The sequence below is a fragment of the Anguilla rostrata genome, chromosome 16 (assembly GCF_018555375.3).
Source record: "Anguilla rostrata isolate EN2019 chromosome 16, ASM1855537v3, whole genome shotgun sequence".
Lineage (NCBI taxonomy): Eukaryota > Metazoa > Chordata > Actinopteri > Anguilliformes > Anguillidae > Anguilla > Anguilla rostrata.
This window is the reverse complement of record NC_057948.1, coordinates 19,222,165-19,235,865: the sequence shown is the minus strand read 5'-3', so window position 1 is coordinate 19,235,865 and position 13,701 is coordinate 19,222,165. Positions and strand designations below refer to the sequence as shown.

Sequence of the window (13,701 nt, the reverse complement as noted above, 5' to 3'; positions counted from 1 at the left end):
AATAATCATGAAATTAAATCGTTAAATGTTATATGCGGATAAGACCAGGAATTAGCAAAATGCATTATTAGCAAACAAATTAATTTATAAGAGAGCGAACAGGACTACGACGCGTCTTGTTGCCATGGTACGGTCGTTCACTTGACCTTGTTGCTATGGGGATGACGTTTGATGGAACTGGCAGGCGCACAGGAGTGATGCATTATTAGCTTAATTAGCTTGCTCACTAGCTAACAAACGAAATAGAACCGAAATGACAGGCTGTAAAAAATACAGATGAAATGGGAAAAGCATACAGTATTGAAATGTGTTAATTCAGGTAAATAATTGCTTTTCATTCTGTTTTCATCTTGTTCGTTCGCTGGGAAGTTACTTAGTCTAACAAGTTTCTCGGTTGCCTGTTTAAGATGAAGTTATCATTATAAAACACTAGAACTAGCTAGAGATTGCTTTCTGAAATGTAGACTATATCGTACAAGCGCCGCATGTGTATTACGTACGTATTTACAAATGCAAGTAATCTCCAAGACCAGGTTCTTGAACTGTTTCATTTTATTTGCAAGGACCTAATTTAGCTACTACTACGTAGTAACTTGGCTCCGGGGTTTTTTCTTTCTTTTTTTTCTCAAAAATGGTAAATGTATTATTTTTAATTAAAGATAGTTCGACTACTCTGTAATTTTTCTATATGCATTTACGATTTGTGATGTTAAACTTAGTATGTCTGCAAAATGCTAGCGTATTATCATTTTTTCAAGTAGGTACTCGTCTCGCATGAAAATAATTTTCATCCGCGCAAAAAAAACAAAAAAAAACGAGAACAGATTTTATTGTGTATGTATCTCATTTGTTAAGAGACTCATGTTCATACAAAGTGCGTATTTCATATCATTATTTAAAAAAGTAAGCCCGAAGAGTGTGTGTGCGCTCTAGCGCATTCATTCATTCTGGAAGGTGTGGGTGAATGCAAATTTCTTAGCAAGAAGTCATGAGAAATAACGTAAGAATCATATCATGATTAGGTCATCTTAACACTCTGTCTTGTGACTCCTGTATTATTATTTTGTATCATGATTGTGGATGTGATCATTTGTGATGGACTTTGATTAATTCCACGTCCAACTGTCTGGTACACTGGTACAGCCGGACTCGCGCTTACTGTTCCGATTCATTCATCATCCACGGAGGGGCGGAGAGTTCATGAATCTCCGATTTCTTGGATGCTACTATTCATGGTACAGGGGCTAAACCCAGGCAAACGGCTCTGCTTTCATTATCGCCTTCTCTAACATCTAGGAAGAATTATTATTATTATTATTATTATTATTATTACAACTTATTATAACTAAGAACTCTTAGAGAAACTATTAGTAAAAGCCAGATCTGTTTAAGAAGGTTTACAAGGTTATGTACAGCATGTGATAAGGACATTGTGGTGTCCACTAACACACATACTTTAACTATGCGTTGTGTTTGCTGACTTAAAGGTACAATTTAGGCATTGATAGCTCTGTCATGGCTTTTTCTCTCTCTCTGTGTCACCCATGTCACAGAATAATTGTTTTCTGCTGTCACATGTGAAAATGTAATCTAGTTGTCTGACGCACTTGTGTTTGAGATGCTTAATGTGTGGGTTTTCCACGGAATTCAGTTCCACAGCTTTTAGTGCATTGACGAACCTGCATTTGAAGAATAGTTTGAACAAAGAGGTGCAGATTCTTCCCTGCCTTGAAGACCATTCCGATTGTGAAATGGTAAAAAGATATTCAGCTGGACTGTGGCATCAGTGATGTGCAGCAGGGCATCTCAATGAAACAAATGAAATTCAGGTTCCGGCATTATATAAGCCATTACCCCTACTCTGGAACTACCAATGGTGCTCATCAGAGTTGAAAAACAGCATTCAGGTCAGCTACCTGCAAAATGAATAGAAATGCATGCAGCCTGCTCCTGTACTATTATATTGTAACAGATCAAGCCTGTACTGGATTTTTTCATTGATTATCCAATTTGGCCCATTTCATTTGTGACCAGCAGTGTTTTCTTTTCATTTCCGTTTTGGTTGTTTCATAAGGTTCTGTGTCAGAGGATGGTACAGCTGTGTTCAATTAACGCTGTAACACAGATTGAAGCCTGACATATTGCTACAAGAGGACTCCACCATAGATCGTCCCAGACAGGGTGTGCTGTAGGCAGTTTACCTGGAGAAAAGGTATGGTAACTGCTCCACCGTTTGCTCGGTCGCAGTCTGCCTGTCTCTGCTAAATGGTGAAGGTTGTGAAGGACACAGTCCTGTAACCAGAAGGTTGCTGGTTTGAGTACCTTTTGGGATGGCTCTGTTTTACCCCACAGGGAGGACTACCTGAACCGGAGTTGCCTCTATGACGTGACTATCCAGCTGTAGAACTGAGTGATATGTAAAATACACGCCGCACTAGTCACCTTGGCCAAGGGCGTCTGCGAAGCAAATAAATTGTTTTTCACAGCAAATAAATAGTGTAATGGAATTGCAGTAATCTGACAGGAGATACTAAACTTTTTGAGGTTTCTGAAATGAGAGGTGGGGGGGGGGGGTTCGCTGTGACGGTCATTTTGAGTGTTCTTCATTTCAGCGCTGATCTCTCTCTCGTTTAGCGCAAGGCGGCGCTGGCTGTGCATTTGTTCTGAAACCCAAATCACCCGAGAAACAGAGCCGGAGTGATGGGATTAAACTCGCAGAGCTACGCAAGGGAACGGGCAGGGCAGCGAGTGCAGCTGGAGAGCTCCCTGTGTTCCTCCTCTGACTGTATTCACAATCTCTCCTCTCCTGCCTATGTTAACCTCCTACAACACCCTGTTTACTCCTGTATCTAAAAATACATGCCCCTTGCTCACCTGCGGCCACTCTCCATCCAAAAGCATAATCTGTGCTCCATTCCGTCTTACATACACGTCTTACCAGTGGACTACACCTCCTTTTCTCTTTTCTTGTAGGCAGTCATTTCTGTCTCAATACACTTTTTATTATACAGAAGAAACCTAGAATTTTGGTCTCAGGACTGTGATGTAAGCTGATGTAAAATCATTATACTTGTATATCTGACTATATTCAATGGATACACAATAGTGTTGCAGCCCCCAATCAGGGCAAGACGAGTTGTCTCGCATGCCAGGATGAAGTGGATATTTTATACTGCCTTAAGTGAAACCACACCTTGTGCGATGTGCTTTTGTTCCCAGGGCTGGGTGTGTAATTTAAGCTTGCCTGGATGTTCTGTTATGACCATGGAATTTATCTGTTCATCAACATGAAAATTAAGTGAACATTTTATTTTGTATTTTAAGAATCATGTTTTGCCATTGGTGAACTTTCATAACTGCTTGTCATATGACAAAGAAAATTCTTTTCAAAAAAACCTAATTTAATTTGTAATTTTAAACTTTTAATTGGACAATTTCCAAACTAAAAGGGCGTACTTCTTTCAAAATACTTTGTCAGGACAGCTATAGGCTTCCTTTATATCTGCAGTAATTCAAAAGAAAAAAATCCACAATACACTTCATATTTTCTTCGGCAAAAATGGGCTTTGATTGAGAGCATACAGTGAAAAGGGAAATTATCTTGGCTCTGCCTCAGTTGAATTAAGTGTGAAGTTTGTGCCACACATGAGGGATTATTGGGTTTGCCCGCCTGTGGTCATGTTATTGGAACACTATTCCCATTGTGTAAGCTTACTGCGTGTATGAATTTTTCTATCACTGGGTATCGACTTCCTGCTCCTTCCACTTAGCTGAGTGTAGCACATCAATAGAGGCTTGTTCATCCTACCGAGGAGATTTGATTAGGAATTATTACAGGAATTATTACAGCTAACTGAGACGAATGGGATGCTATTATGAGACGGCGGGCTGAGATCTCGGGCGCCGTCCCGCCGCCTGAAACCCAGCGGATGAGCCGGCGGTCGCTGTCACCTGCGGCGGCGGAGACTGATGGGAGAAGTTTAAGTTAACAGATGACTACAGTCAGCATCCTCGCAACCTGGCGACGGGGACGTGAAGGTCAGCCGGCCCCGCCGATGACAGCGAGAACATTTGTTGGTAAACAAATTAATCTTTCCAAAGGTCGCCATTTGTTTCGGAGTCTTTTCTCCCCCCACCCCCCCCCCCCTCTTTTTCTCCCCTCTCCGTCCCTCCCCTTTCCTGAGCGTCCTGTCCCCTTCTTCCCCCCCGCATCCTGAGCCTGTCAGGAGAAATGAGGCGGAGGCTGTCAGTGGCGTCCGCGGGGCGACGCGCGCGCCGGCTGCTGGCCCGCCGAGCCTGCAGAGCCGCAGATTGCAGCGTATCAGCATTCTTCAAAGGGAGCGGGCGCCTGATTGCTACGCTATGGGCTGGTGGTTTACAGCTGTCTCAGGACAAGAGTAGGTACCTGGCCCTGCATGCCAATAGGATGGGTGCACGCTTCCCCAACTGGCGCCCACTGGCCCCTTGCCCACCGCGGCATCAGCCAGCCTTCGCTTCAGCTGCCTTCTGTACCGGAGGAAAGCAACTTTCACGCTCCCCCTTTTCTTTTTTTCTGTTTTTTACATTTTTGTCATTTTAGTTTTCGGTGGTGTTTTATTTTTTTTTCCGTCTCAACAATCCGTAAAACAGATGTGCGCCTTTCAGGAAAAGACAAACAAAAAAAAAACAAAACAAACGAGGCAACTGGCGAGCGCTGCTGCTCTGTTACGCAGCCTGACAGCCAGAAAACAAACGAACAAGCAAAAAAAAAAACAAAACAAATGAAACCGGGGGAGGGGAGTCTGGAGAAAACGTGTGGAAATATTAAGGATCTGCTTTGCATGTGGTCAGCTCCTGATTCCGTTTAAAGAACGTGTGCCCACCGCGCAGGCTCCCCAGGACAGACTGCCCTGCGTCGCGAAGCGCCGTGCGCTGAAAACCCAGCCGCTCCCGCTAGCCTGGAGCGCGATATCTCCCCTGTTCAGTCGCTGTGTTATCTGTGGCATGTATACTATTATGGGTGGTAACTGAGAGCACAGAGTGTTTACTAAAGGGCCATCCTGTGGAATGTCATTCCAAGGTTATGGTTCCACAGCGGCCCTTCATGCAGCCGTCAGAAAAGCACGTGCAGTACCTGTGCACAAATGGGCTAATAACCCTTTCTTTGCTAAACTGCCATTAACGGTTTGTTTGAATATACATTTTAGAGGAAGTGATTATAATGCTCCCTTTAAATGCTTTTAAACAGCACAGTGAGGTTATGCTGGTAAAAGCCAGCCCTTTAGCTTGGCTGTTAGAAATTAGGTACATATTTTGTCACAAATGGCGTATATGCATTTTTATGGCAGAAAAATGATTTAGCTGTAGTCCCTTTCTCTACAATAGGCTTGGGTTTTCAAATGCTCAGACCAGCAAATGAATTCACAAAGACATTGGTGGGTCTGAAAGCTAATGTGCTGTAGAAGGGGTTTGGGGGGGTTAATTGCTGTAGTTCTTATAGCGCATATGTATATGCCATAAATGAACGCCATCAGGAGAAAACTGCAGAAATGAAAAAAGGAAGAAAAATGAAAATGTAACGAAATTTAGAAATTGTCCTGCAACCATAACTTACCAGAACCAAGCCAATTTATGATTGATAGCTGCAGGGAAGGGGCTTATTGGCCAGTTTACAATGTCATTAGCTGCTGTGTCTCAGCCTCCACACACTTTAATGAATGCAGAAAATCTGTCAGTTGTAATCGTGAACTCACAACCCCCCTCTCATACACACATACACACACACACACACACACACGTACACACGTACACAACCGAAAAAAACACCACATATTTACTGACATCCACAAGCTGCCAGTACTCTGATTAATGGATGGTCGTCTCCTTGCTTCATAAGAAAGTTTGTTGGAAAGAAAAAAATCTGCCCGGTGACCCGGAACTAATAGCATTCCACTTGTGCAAGCGATCGAACTCAAAGTGGCGCAGTTATTTCCAGCGGTGGGCGATGGTGATGGGGCCCTGGAGGCAGGTCTTGGTGAGGCAGGGGCGGCGGGTTAATATTTTGACCTTTAGGCCTCTACCCCCAGTGCCCCTTCGCTGACCTTGGACCAGCAGCGCCTGCGACGCAGGACCCGTGCTGACTGCTCGCCACACTGCAGGATCAGCGTCCGTTTGGACCGTTTGGCATGGGGCTCCTCAGGCCCATGGTGACCTCCCAACTGAACGCGGTCCCTTTACCAAAACGGGCTACTGGGTGCTTTGAGAAACCACCTTGTTTGTTGCAAATCTTATTTATTTTCTCTGTTTTATGACTCTTGGGGCCTACATACTGTGGCTAAGATACCTACAGTATGAGCCCTAATCTCAGAGGAAGGATTACTATTATATCTTAGAATTTTATGGCACGCATGAACATCAAACTTAGATTTCCTGTAGAATAAAATGGAGAAGATGCTTTTCTCCAAAACATGGATGTCTTATCAAATGCTGAGCTCACCATCCTGTGCTAGAAGTGCCCCCCCCCCCCTCGAATGAGTAATAGTGACTCTGTCTCCCATGTCTTATAAAGAAACAGCAGTAACAGTAGGGGGGAAGAGTCCTTTATATCTTTTCAGTGGTGCAGTGCTTATTTATACTGTGACGGTTACATTTAGCTTAATTGCACTCAAAGACTGTAAAGCATGATGAAAAGATAAAAAAACAAGAAGAGCCTGGTATCGATAAAGCACTCTGGCTGGGGGCTAAATGCTTCGACCCTGAGACGAGTCTTCTGTGGACTAGTACTGCGTTATAAGAGAACGGCGTCGCACATCATGCCAACCGCACTGGAGCCAAATAGCGCTTTGTATTTGTGAGCAGTACTGTGGGAAAGTTTAGCCTTCAGTGGCCTGAGATGACTGCAGATTGTTTTATGTGAACACGTACTGGAACGCAATTAAGGGTGTTGTGCATACTGGCCTGTATATGCTGATGTAGACATCACAGTACATCGCAGTCTCAGACAAAGCCTTTATCTGATTGAGGTGCCAGAATTCAGCTTGCAAGCCCTAGGACTCTCATCTTCTGTTATTATGTAGAGCAGAGACATTTGAAATGCCCATGAATATTTAATTTAAAGTAGGCTTTCTCAGATTCCTTATCAGCCAGAAGAAAGAATCCTGCGTTATGAGACATGGAGATAATTGGCTACTTAGTTGTCATGGAAGTGATTATGAATATCAGTAGGGTCATAGTATATCAATGGCCAGCTATCAAGCTAAGGACACACAAAAACATTTTCCCTGGGGTGTGATGTATTCAATTTCATGGATAAAAGCAAGTAGCTACTGGACCATGAGTAGATGCATTTAGAACAAATGAGCAAAATGAGCTATCCCACAGTATCTGGGCAAACCTGGAGCTGACATTTCAGGACCCAGGTTAAAGATGCACAAGAATATATTTCTTTTGTAAATCAGTTTCCCAGCCTTCTAAATCCTTTTATAGTTTAATGGTGAAAAATGGCACCACATTTACATTTACTAAGACTACGTTGTATTTACTTTTACTAAGACTAAGGATTTTACACACCACTCTATGGAGTAGTATTTCTGTACACTATACACAAATGCAGCCAATGTACAGCATGGATATGCATTAAGTTTAAGACATCCTGTGTAGAGAATTTCACAGCTAATAAGCAGAGGTTTGCTGATACATCCACAAACATCCAATACATGCAACTTAAATATACTAACATGGTATACTACATTATGTACACTAAGACAGCCGGCACATCATATCCTATATACATTAATATAACATATCCAGTGTACACAGCAAACTAAAAACGGTCAATATGCTACAGCATTAATTAGATTACCACAAGTCTGAACACACTCACTGCTGTTGTCTCAGCCCTGGAAATACTTGGATGGGCATGAAGAAAAAGATCTCTGCTCAGAAATTCTCTTGATGTTGGAAGTCGTGACGCGGGTCTATTCACAATGGCCTATCCTCAGGGGCAATCAGGCATTGGGTTGTGAGCTGATTGCACACAAACACTATTAAATTGTCCTTCCTTTTGCCAAAATTTTAGTAATAAATTAATTGGAAAACAGAGCTCTCATTCTCTCCCTTTTCTTCTTTTAAAGCTGTGCCTTTTTTGTTGAAACCCCCATCGCCCATTAGCTGTATTTATAGAACTGGTCTACAGAGAGAGGGGGGGAAGCAGTCGTGCTTGGAAACCGAGGACCCCATCTGACATCAGCTCCAGGTCCGGCGATTTGACTGAATGGTGAAGAACGATGCACGTGTGCATTTATATATGTGCACGTAATGTGCAGTCGGTAAGTATTTTCACAGTGACACATTTTTTGTTTTGTCTCTGTACTCCAGCAGATTGGATTTGAAATGAAACTATGAATGTACAGCTAAAATGAAGCACAAACTGTCACCTTTAATTTAAGGGTATTCACATCCATATCAGGTGAACTGTGTAGGAATTGTAGTCCATTTTATACAGTCTCCCCACATTTGGGGACCAAACAGAATTGGACAGTTGGCTGCTCAGCTGTTTTTTTGGCCAGCTGTGTATCGTTGCATCATTAGTTCATGTGCAAGAAAGCTAACAAAAGGCCTAGAGATGATTCCAGGTATAGCACTTGGAGTCTGTTGCTTTTGTCTCTCAACATGAGGACCAAAGAAGTGTCAGTACCAGGAGAACAGACCATTATGTGGCTGAAAATGGGAATAAATAGATCAGAGACATTGCCAAGGCTTTGAGTGTGTTGAATGTTTTGTCTGGTACCATCTTAAGAAGCAAGAAATGTGAGGACTTTATTTCAGGTTATGACCATCTGTCCAATTTCTTTTGGTCCCCTGAAATGGGTAACTATGTATGAAAGGGCTGTAATTCCTACACAGATCGCCCAATATGGATGTGAATACGTTCAAATGAAATCTGACCATCTGCAGTTTAACCTTATATTCATTGTTTCATCTCAAATCCAATGGGCTGGAGCCAAAACAACACAAATTGTCTCACTGTCTGTGTTGGCATGTCCACAGGGGCCTCCGAGTGGATGTCCAAACTCTAGAAAGCCATGACCAGGGGGGTTGACTCAGTGTTGACTGGAGAGAGAGTGGGGCCCAAGCACTTCTGATCCGCCCATGTCTCCCCCCACCCTCCCCCCACCAGGAGTTCAGAAAACTTCTGTTACTGCCGTATGCTCTGCACACCTTTTCACCTCCACATGTAGCCAAGTTGTTCTCTGTAGGTTTGCCAGAGCATAACAACGTCAATGATTTAAAAAAATCAATGCACCACATTTTCAGTGTAACTGGGAGTGCCTGCATTTCCCTGAACATGCTATTTGTGAAACTAGAGGGAGGATATTTATGCAACACGTGCTGTTTTTGTGGCAGTTTTTTTTTTTAACTTAAATTTACTATACAACACAAATCCACTGGTCACATTGGCTCTTCAGGGTGTCTTTCAGCTTTTGTTTAAATTAAAAATCAATTCTCTGTTTAAAGTCGGTCCAAAGAGCTGATGTGACCTTTAACCTTTGTGCAATAATGCTCAGTTTATTAGAGGAGATGGCCTTTGCAGCTACCTTAGGGCCCAGTTAACTGGTTAAGTAGCCAGAGTCATCTTGGAGAATATAGAATGCGTATATGAATACCTTAGGACTAATATCTGACTGCTGAGGGTGAAAAATTGCTGATCAGTACAATATGTGTGGGAGATTAAAGAATAGATTTGCAAAGGATAACAGTGCAGAGAGGTAATGCACACTGGCTTGGTTGTGTTCAAACACGAATATTTAGGAATTTTGTTCCCTTTCAGAAATGCTTTTAAATAGGTGTGTTAATGCGGCATATCCCTATTAATATGTGTTTGTCATGTGCAGGGGCTTTGTTCTCAGGATCGGAAACGAGGACAGCTGAAACATAATGGACCCTAAAGGCACTTGTTCTCTTGTCATGTAGCGAAGTCCTCTATCTGTTTCTGCCAGCTGTTTTGTGTTTCTGCGAGTACATGGGACGCATGGCGAAGCAGGACACAATAGCCAACGGTCATGCCGTTTGTGATGATCGAAGGAGCAACGGTGACAGCGGGCGCCGCTCTCCGCGCCGGCCGCTACTGCGGGGCTGGCAAGGGGGCACAGGTCAGCTTGTGCCCCCCTGGCACAGTGGAGGGACGGGCATCTGTAGTCTCTGTCATCTGTATGGGGCTCCTTAAATTGAATTAAACCATCGCTTCAGTACTTTTTTTTTTTTGGTTTTGTTTTTTGTTCATTGAAGATTTGCTTTCACTTCTGTTATCAGCTCCTAAAATTTGACAGAGGAGCTTATCCACACTCATGTGAACAGTCTAGATAGTTGAGGCACTATTGGTGAACGCAGGTAAAAAAAAAGTGGAGCAGTGGGCTAAGATATATTCTAAGATATATATTGAAAAGGTGTAAATTAGGTAGAAAAGCCATGATAAGGATGCGAATGAGGGGCCTGCAGGTACCATGCTGCCCCCTGTCTGTCAGACAGCCCAATGTGTCTGGAGCCCATTGCAGTTGGATTAGGTGCTGGATTTACCCAACAGCTTCTGATCTGCTGCTTATGCCAGTTTTACCAGCTCTTTTAGCTTTTTAGCTCACTGTACCGTGGGCATCCTGGCGGGGTTGCCATGGCTCCTGGAGGAGCCGGTGTGGGCGTGTGCCGTGCCCCTTGCTCTGGCAGTGCCGGTGCAGGATCTGGGCGTGTCTGAGCCTGGCTGCGGTGCGCTCCTGGGAGCTGAGAGGCGGGGTGGGATCCACAGAAGCACCCGAGCCGGCGCTGTGAGGGGGAGGGAGGTACGGAGGCGGCCGCGAACGGGGCTCCCGGCCCCCGCCTGGGACGCCGCACGGCTCCAGCGGACCGCCGTCTCCGACGCGGCGGCGAGCGGGCGGCCAGGACCGCGCCCGTCCCCCGGCTGAGCCTGGCTGAGACGGCCCGCATCAGGAAGAGCCCTGCAGGCACGGCGTCTCCCACATCTGGAGAGTTAGCGCAGCGGGCCAGAGGTGAGCGCAGCCCGCCAGCTGTCACACCGAACGCTGGCTCCGCCTCTCTCCACTCCAGCAGGCACAGCGCTCCACACCGCTCCAGCCCCCCGCTCCCCCTGCCTCCCATAAAGGCCCCTTCCGCTCAGATAAACGGCCCGCTCTCCACTGCGAATATAGCCCTGCCGCTTCCCATTTCCCCAAACTTTGCTCCATTTTTTTATTCTGTCATTACTCCTACTTCAGAAAGTCAAACAATCTGAAATGCCTTCATAGAGACTCTCAAATCACACATCTGCCCACGTGTCCTCTTAATATTCCGTGCGACATCATAAAAATCATTCATACACAGCCGGGAGAACCTAATTTCCCTTTGTCAGTTTTCACTTGTTTGAAAATAACAGAAACACAAGCAGCACGTTCTTGTCAGTGCTGTCATATTTTCGCTAGCATCTTTATGAACGCAGGCAGCGTTTTAATTAGTGCTCACAACTTCGTTATGTTTGCCTTCGCTGTGTGTGTGTGTGTGTGCGCGCATGTTTGTGCTTTAAACATTCATATTCTGTTAATTAATCCCCCTAATCTTCTCCTGCCAGTAGCATCATGTACATGGCTAATTTAATTAATTGGGGGAAGATGCTTCTAAGTATGTAATTAATTTAATTAATATAATTTATGCTTGGATCGTTCCTGTTACAGCAAGAGCTTGATTTCTAATTTTTTTTATTTTTTTCCCGGTGACTTGATGAATGTGCTTGCTGTCCTGTCACTGATCAATGTTTGTCTTGATTTCCAGCATCTGGCAGCCAACTGGAAACACATCAGGTCTTCCAGGAGGACTGTAATCCTCATCCCATCATTAGGTAGTTCTCTCCCCCGCCTGCAGATCCATCAGCCTCCACCATTAACCCAAGCATTACAGCTCCTTTATTGAGTTCAGGGAGGGCCCTCTTGTCTTACTCAAATTGGTCTCGGCAGGAAAATGTTCTCGAGATGATGAGAGTAATAATACCGAGGAAAAAAAAAAGTGCCTCTCGCTTCAAACGCCATTTAATTTGGAGATTAAGCAAATGAAAAGTCGTTACGCTGGGACGCTTCAGATGCAGGCTCCGTTGGTTCGCCGTAATTCCCTTTCATTTATAGGAAATGAACTATAAAGGATCGGGGATTTTTACAACCCAGAATTTTTATGTGGACATATTTCCCCCTTTTCATCCTGTCTGATTTCTGTTATCCTCTTTTTTTTGCTAATGTCATAGGCTCTGTAACCCATGGTACCTCCATTAGGTAAATCCAAAGCTCCATGGCTCCCACTCTGGCTTTAATCAAATGTGCAGTCAAAATGATAAGCTACATCGTCTGAAATTATTTAGATCTAATTACAAGCAGATGGGATGCTTTATTTGCACTTAGGGCGGCTGAGTGAAAGGAAATGCTGTGTGAACAAGAATAATTAAGAAGTTGAATGGTGTTTTTTTTCCCTTTTTGCGCTTAAATAATCAACACTTTCATGTTAATTAGCGCTAATTTAATTATTTAATTACATTTATGAATTTCAAGCAGCAGATCCTCCCCGAGCTCGAAGGTCTCGAAACCGAAGCACATTCATAATTCATTTATTAGCGTCGGCTGTTTGTTTATCCGCGTCGCCGCGGCGCTCAGCGGCGGTAATGGGGGGCCGCCGTTACCTGCCGCAGTCAAGGGGGCCCCTCGCGCGGGGGCCACAGGACGCCCCCGGACTTAATTAGGCTCAACTTAACTTCTGATGGCGGCTCGACGACATTAGCGCAGTGTGCGCCCGTTCCCCTCGCAGGAAAGGAGGCCTCCGTCTCTCAGCCACATCCAGGGAGGCGGGTCTGCCGCGGTGAGCGGGCTCAGGGCTCCTGGTGCAGCCGCAACGCTCCTGACGACTGGCTTTCTGCATTTTTTTTCATAACGCGGCGCTACGCAGCGATAAAATCGTTCGCCGTTGGATTCCCGCTTATTGCTACGTGGGTCCTTTGTCTCGTTTGTGGCCTTTTTGTAAGTGTTGTGTGAAGTGCAAATGTTTGTGCATTCCCTTCATTTGCATATCAGAAAAAATGCACCCCCGTTTCTGTTTGAACTGCATATCTCACATGTACACAAATACATGTATTGCAACTGGTCAGTACATATGAGGGTGTTATCTGTATTCAGACAGATACTGTTTTGTATCGTAACACAGCTTAATAAAATAATACTACTACTACTACTACTACTAATAATAATAATAATAATAATAATAAGAATACAGATATAGTACTTTGTGATGAAATTGATTTTGAGGTTTATTAAGCATTCAGGCACATGGAGCCATTTGTCTGGCACTACATTTATTTTGCAGCCTTATCTACAACAAGCAGCAGTTGCCATGGCACTATATTTATCATGTCAGCTGATTTACTGAACTTCCCCTGGTGACAGTTTCTTCACAAAACTATTTAAACACATCTTCACTAGTGCCACCTGAAGTGGTTTATTGAGCACTCAGTGTGTTGAGCATGTAGGTGGAAAAAAAGACGCACCCAGTATTTTTTTTTTTTTGGGTTCCTCCTTGTGCTGGGGCCACCCAGATATTATGACCAGGAAGTGTACCTGCAATAGTGTTTGGCTGCATTATACACTCCAGTATACAGTTCTTTGTTACACACTACGATAACAATTACAAACAATGATCCACTAA

General features: G+C 44.1%; 1 long non-coding RNA gene across 3 annotated transcripts in view; it reads left to right on the top strand.

The window, feature by feature from the left end:
- The first annotated feature begins 115 nt into the window (after window positions 1-115).
- Window positions 116-13,701, top strand: part of LOC135241667 (uncharacterized) — a 16,413-nt gene continuing 2,827 nt past the window's right edge. The window contains exons 1-4 of one of the 3 annotated variants that reach the window (XR_010326079.1): window positions 116-319; window positions 6,066-8,306; window positions 9,028-11,018; window positions 11,794-11,860. This is a non-coding gene — a long non-coding RNA (uncharacterized LOC135241667). Of the gene's footprint in view, window positions 320-2,634; window positions 8,307-9,027; window positions 11,019-11,793; window positions 11,861-13,701 lie in introns of all 3 variants that reach the window. The other 2 variants (XR_010326078.1, XR_010326077.1) reach the window with 2 other exon arrangements.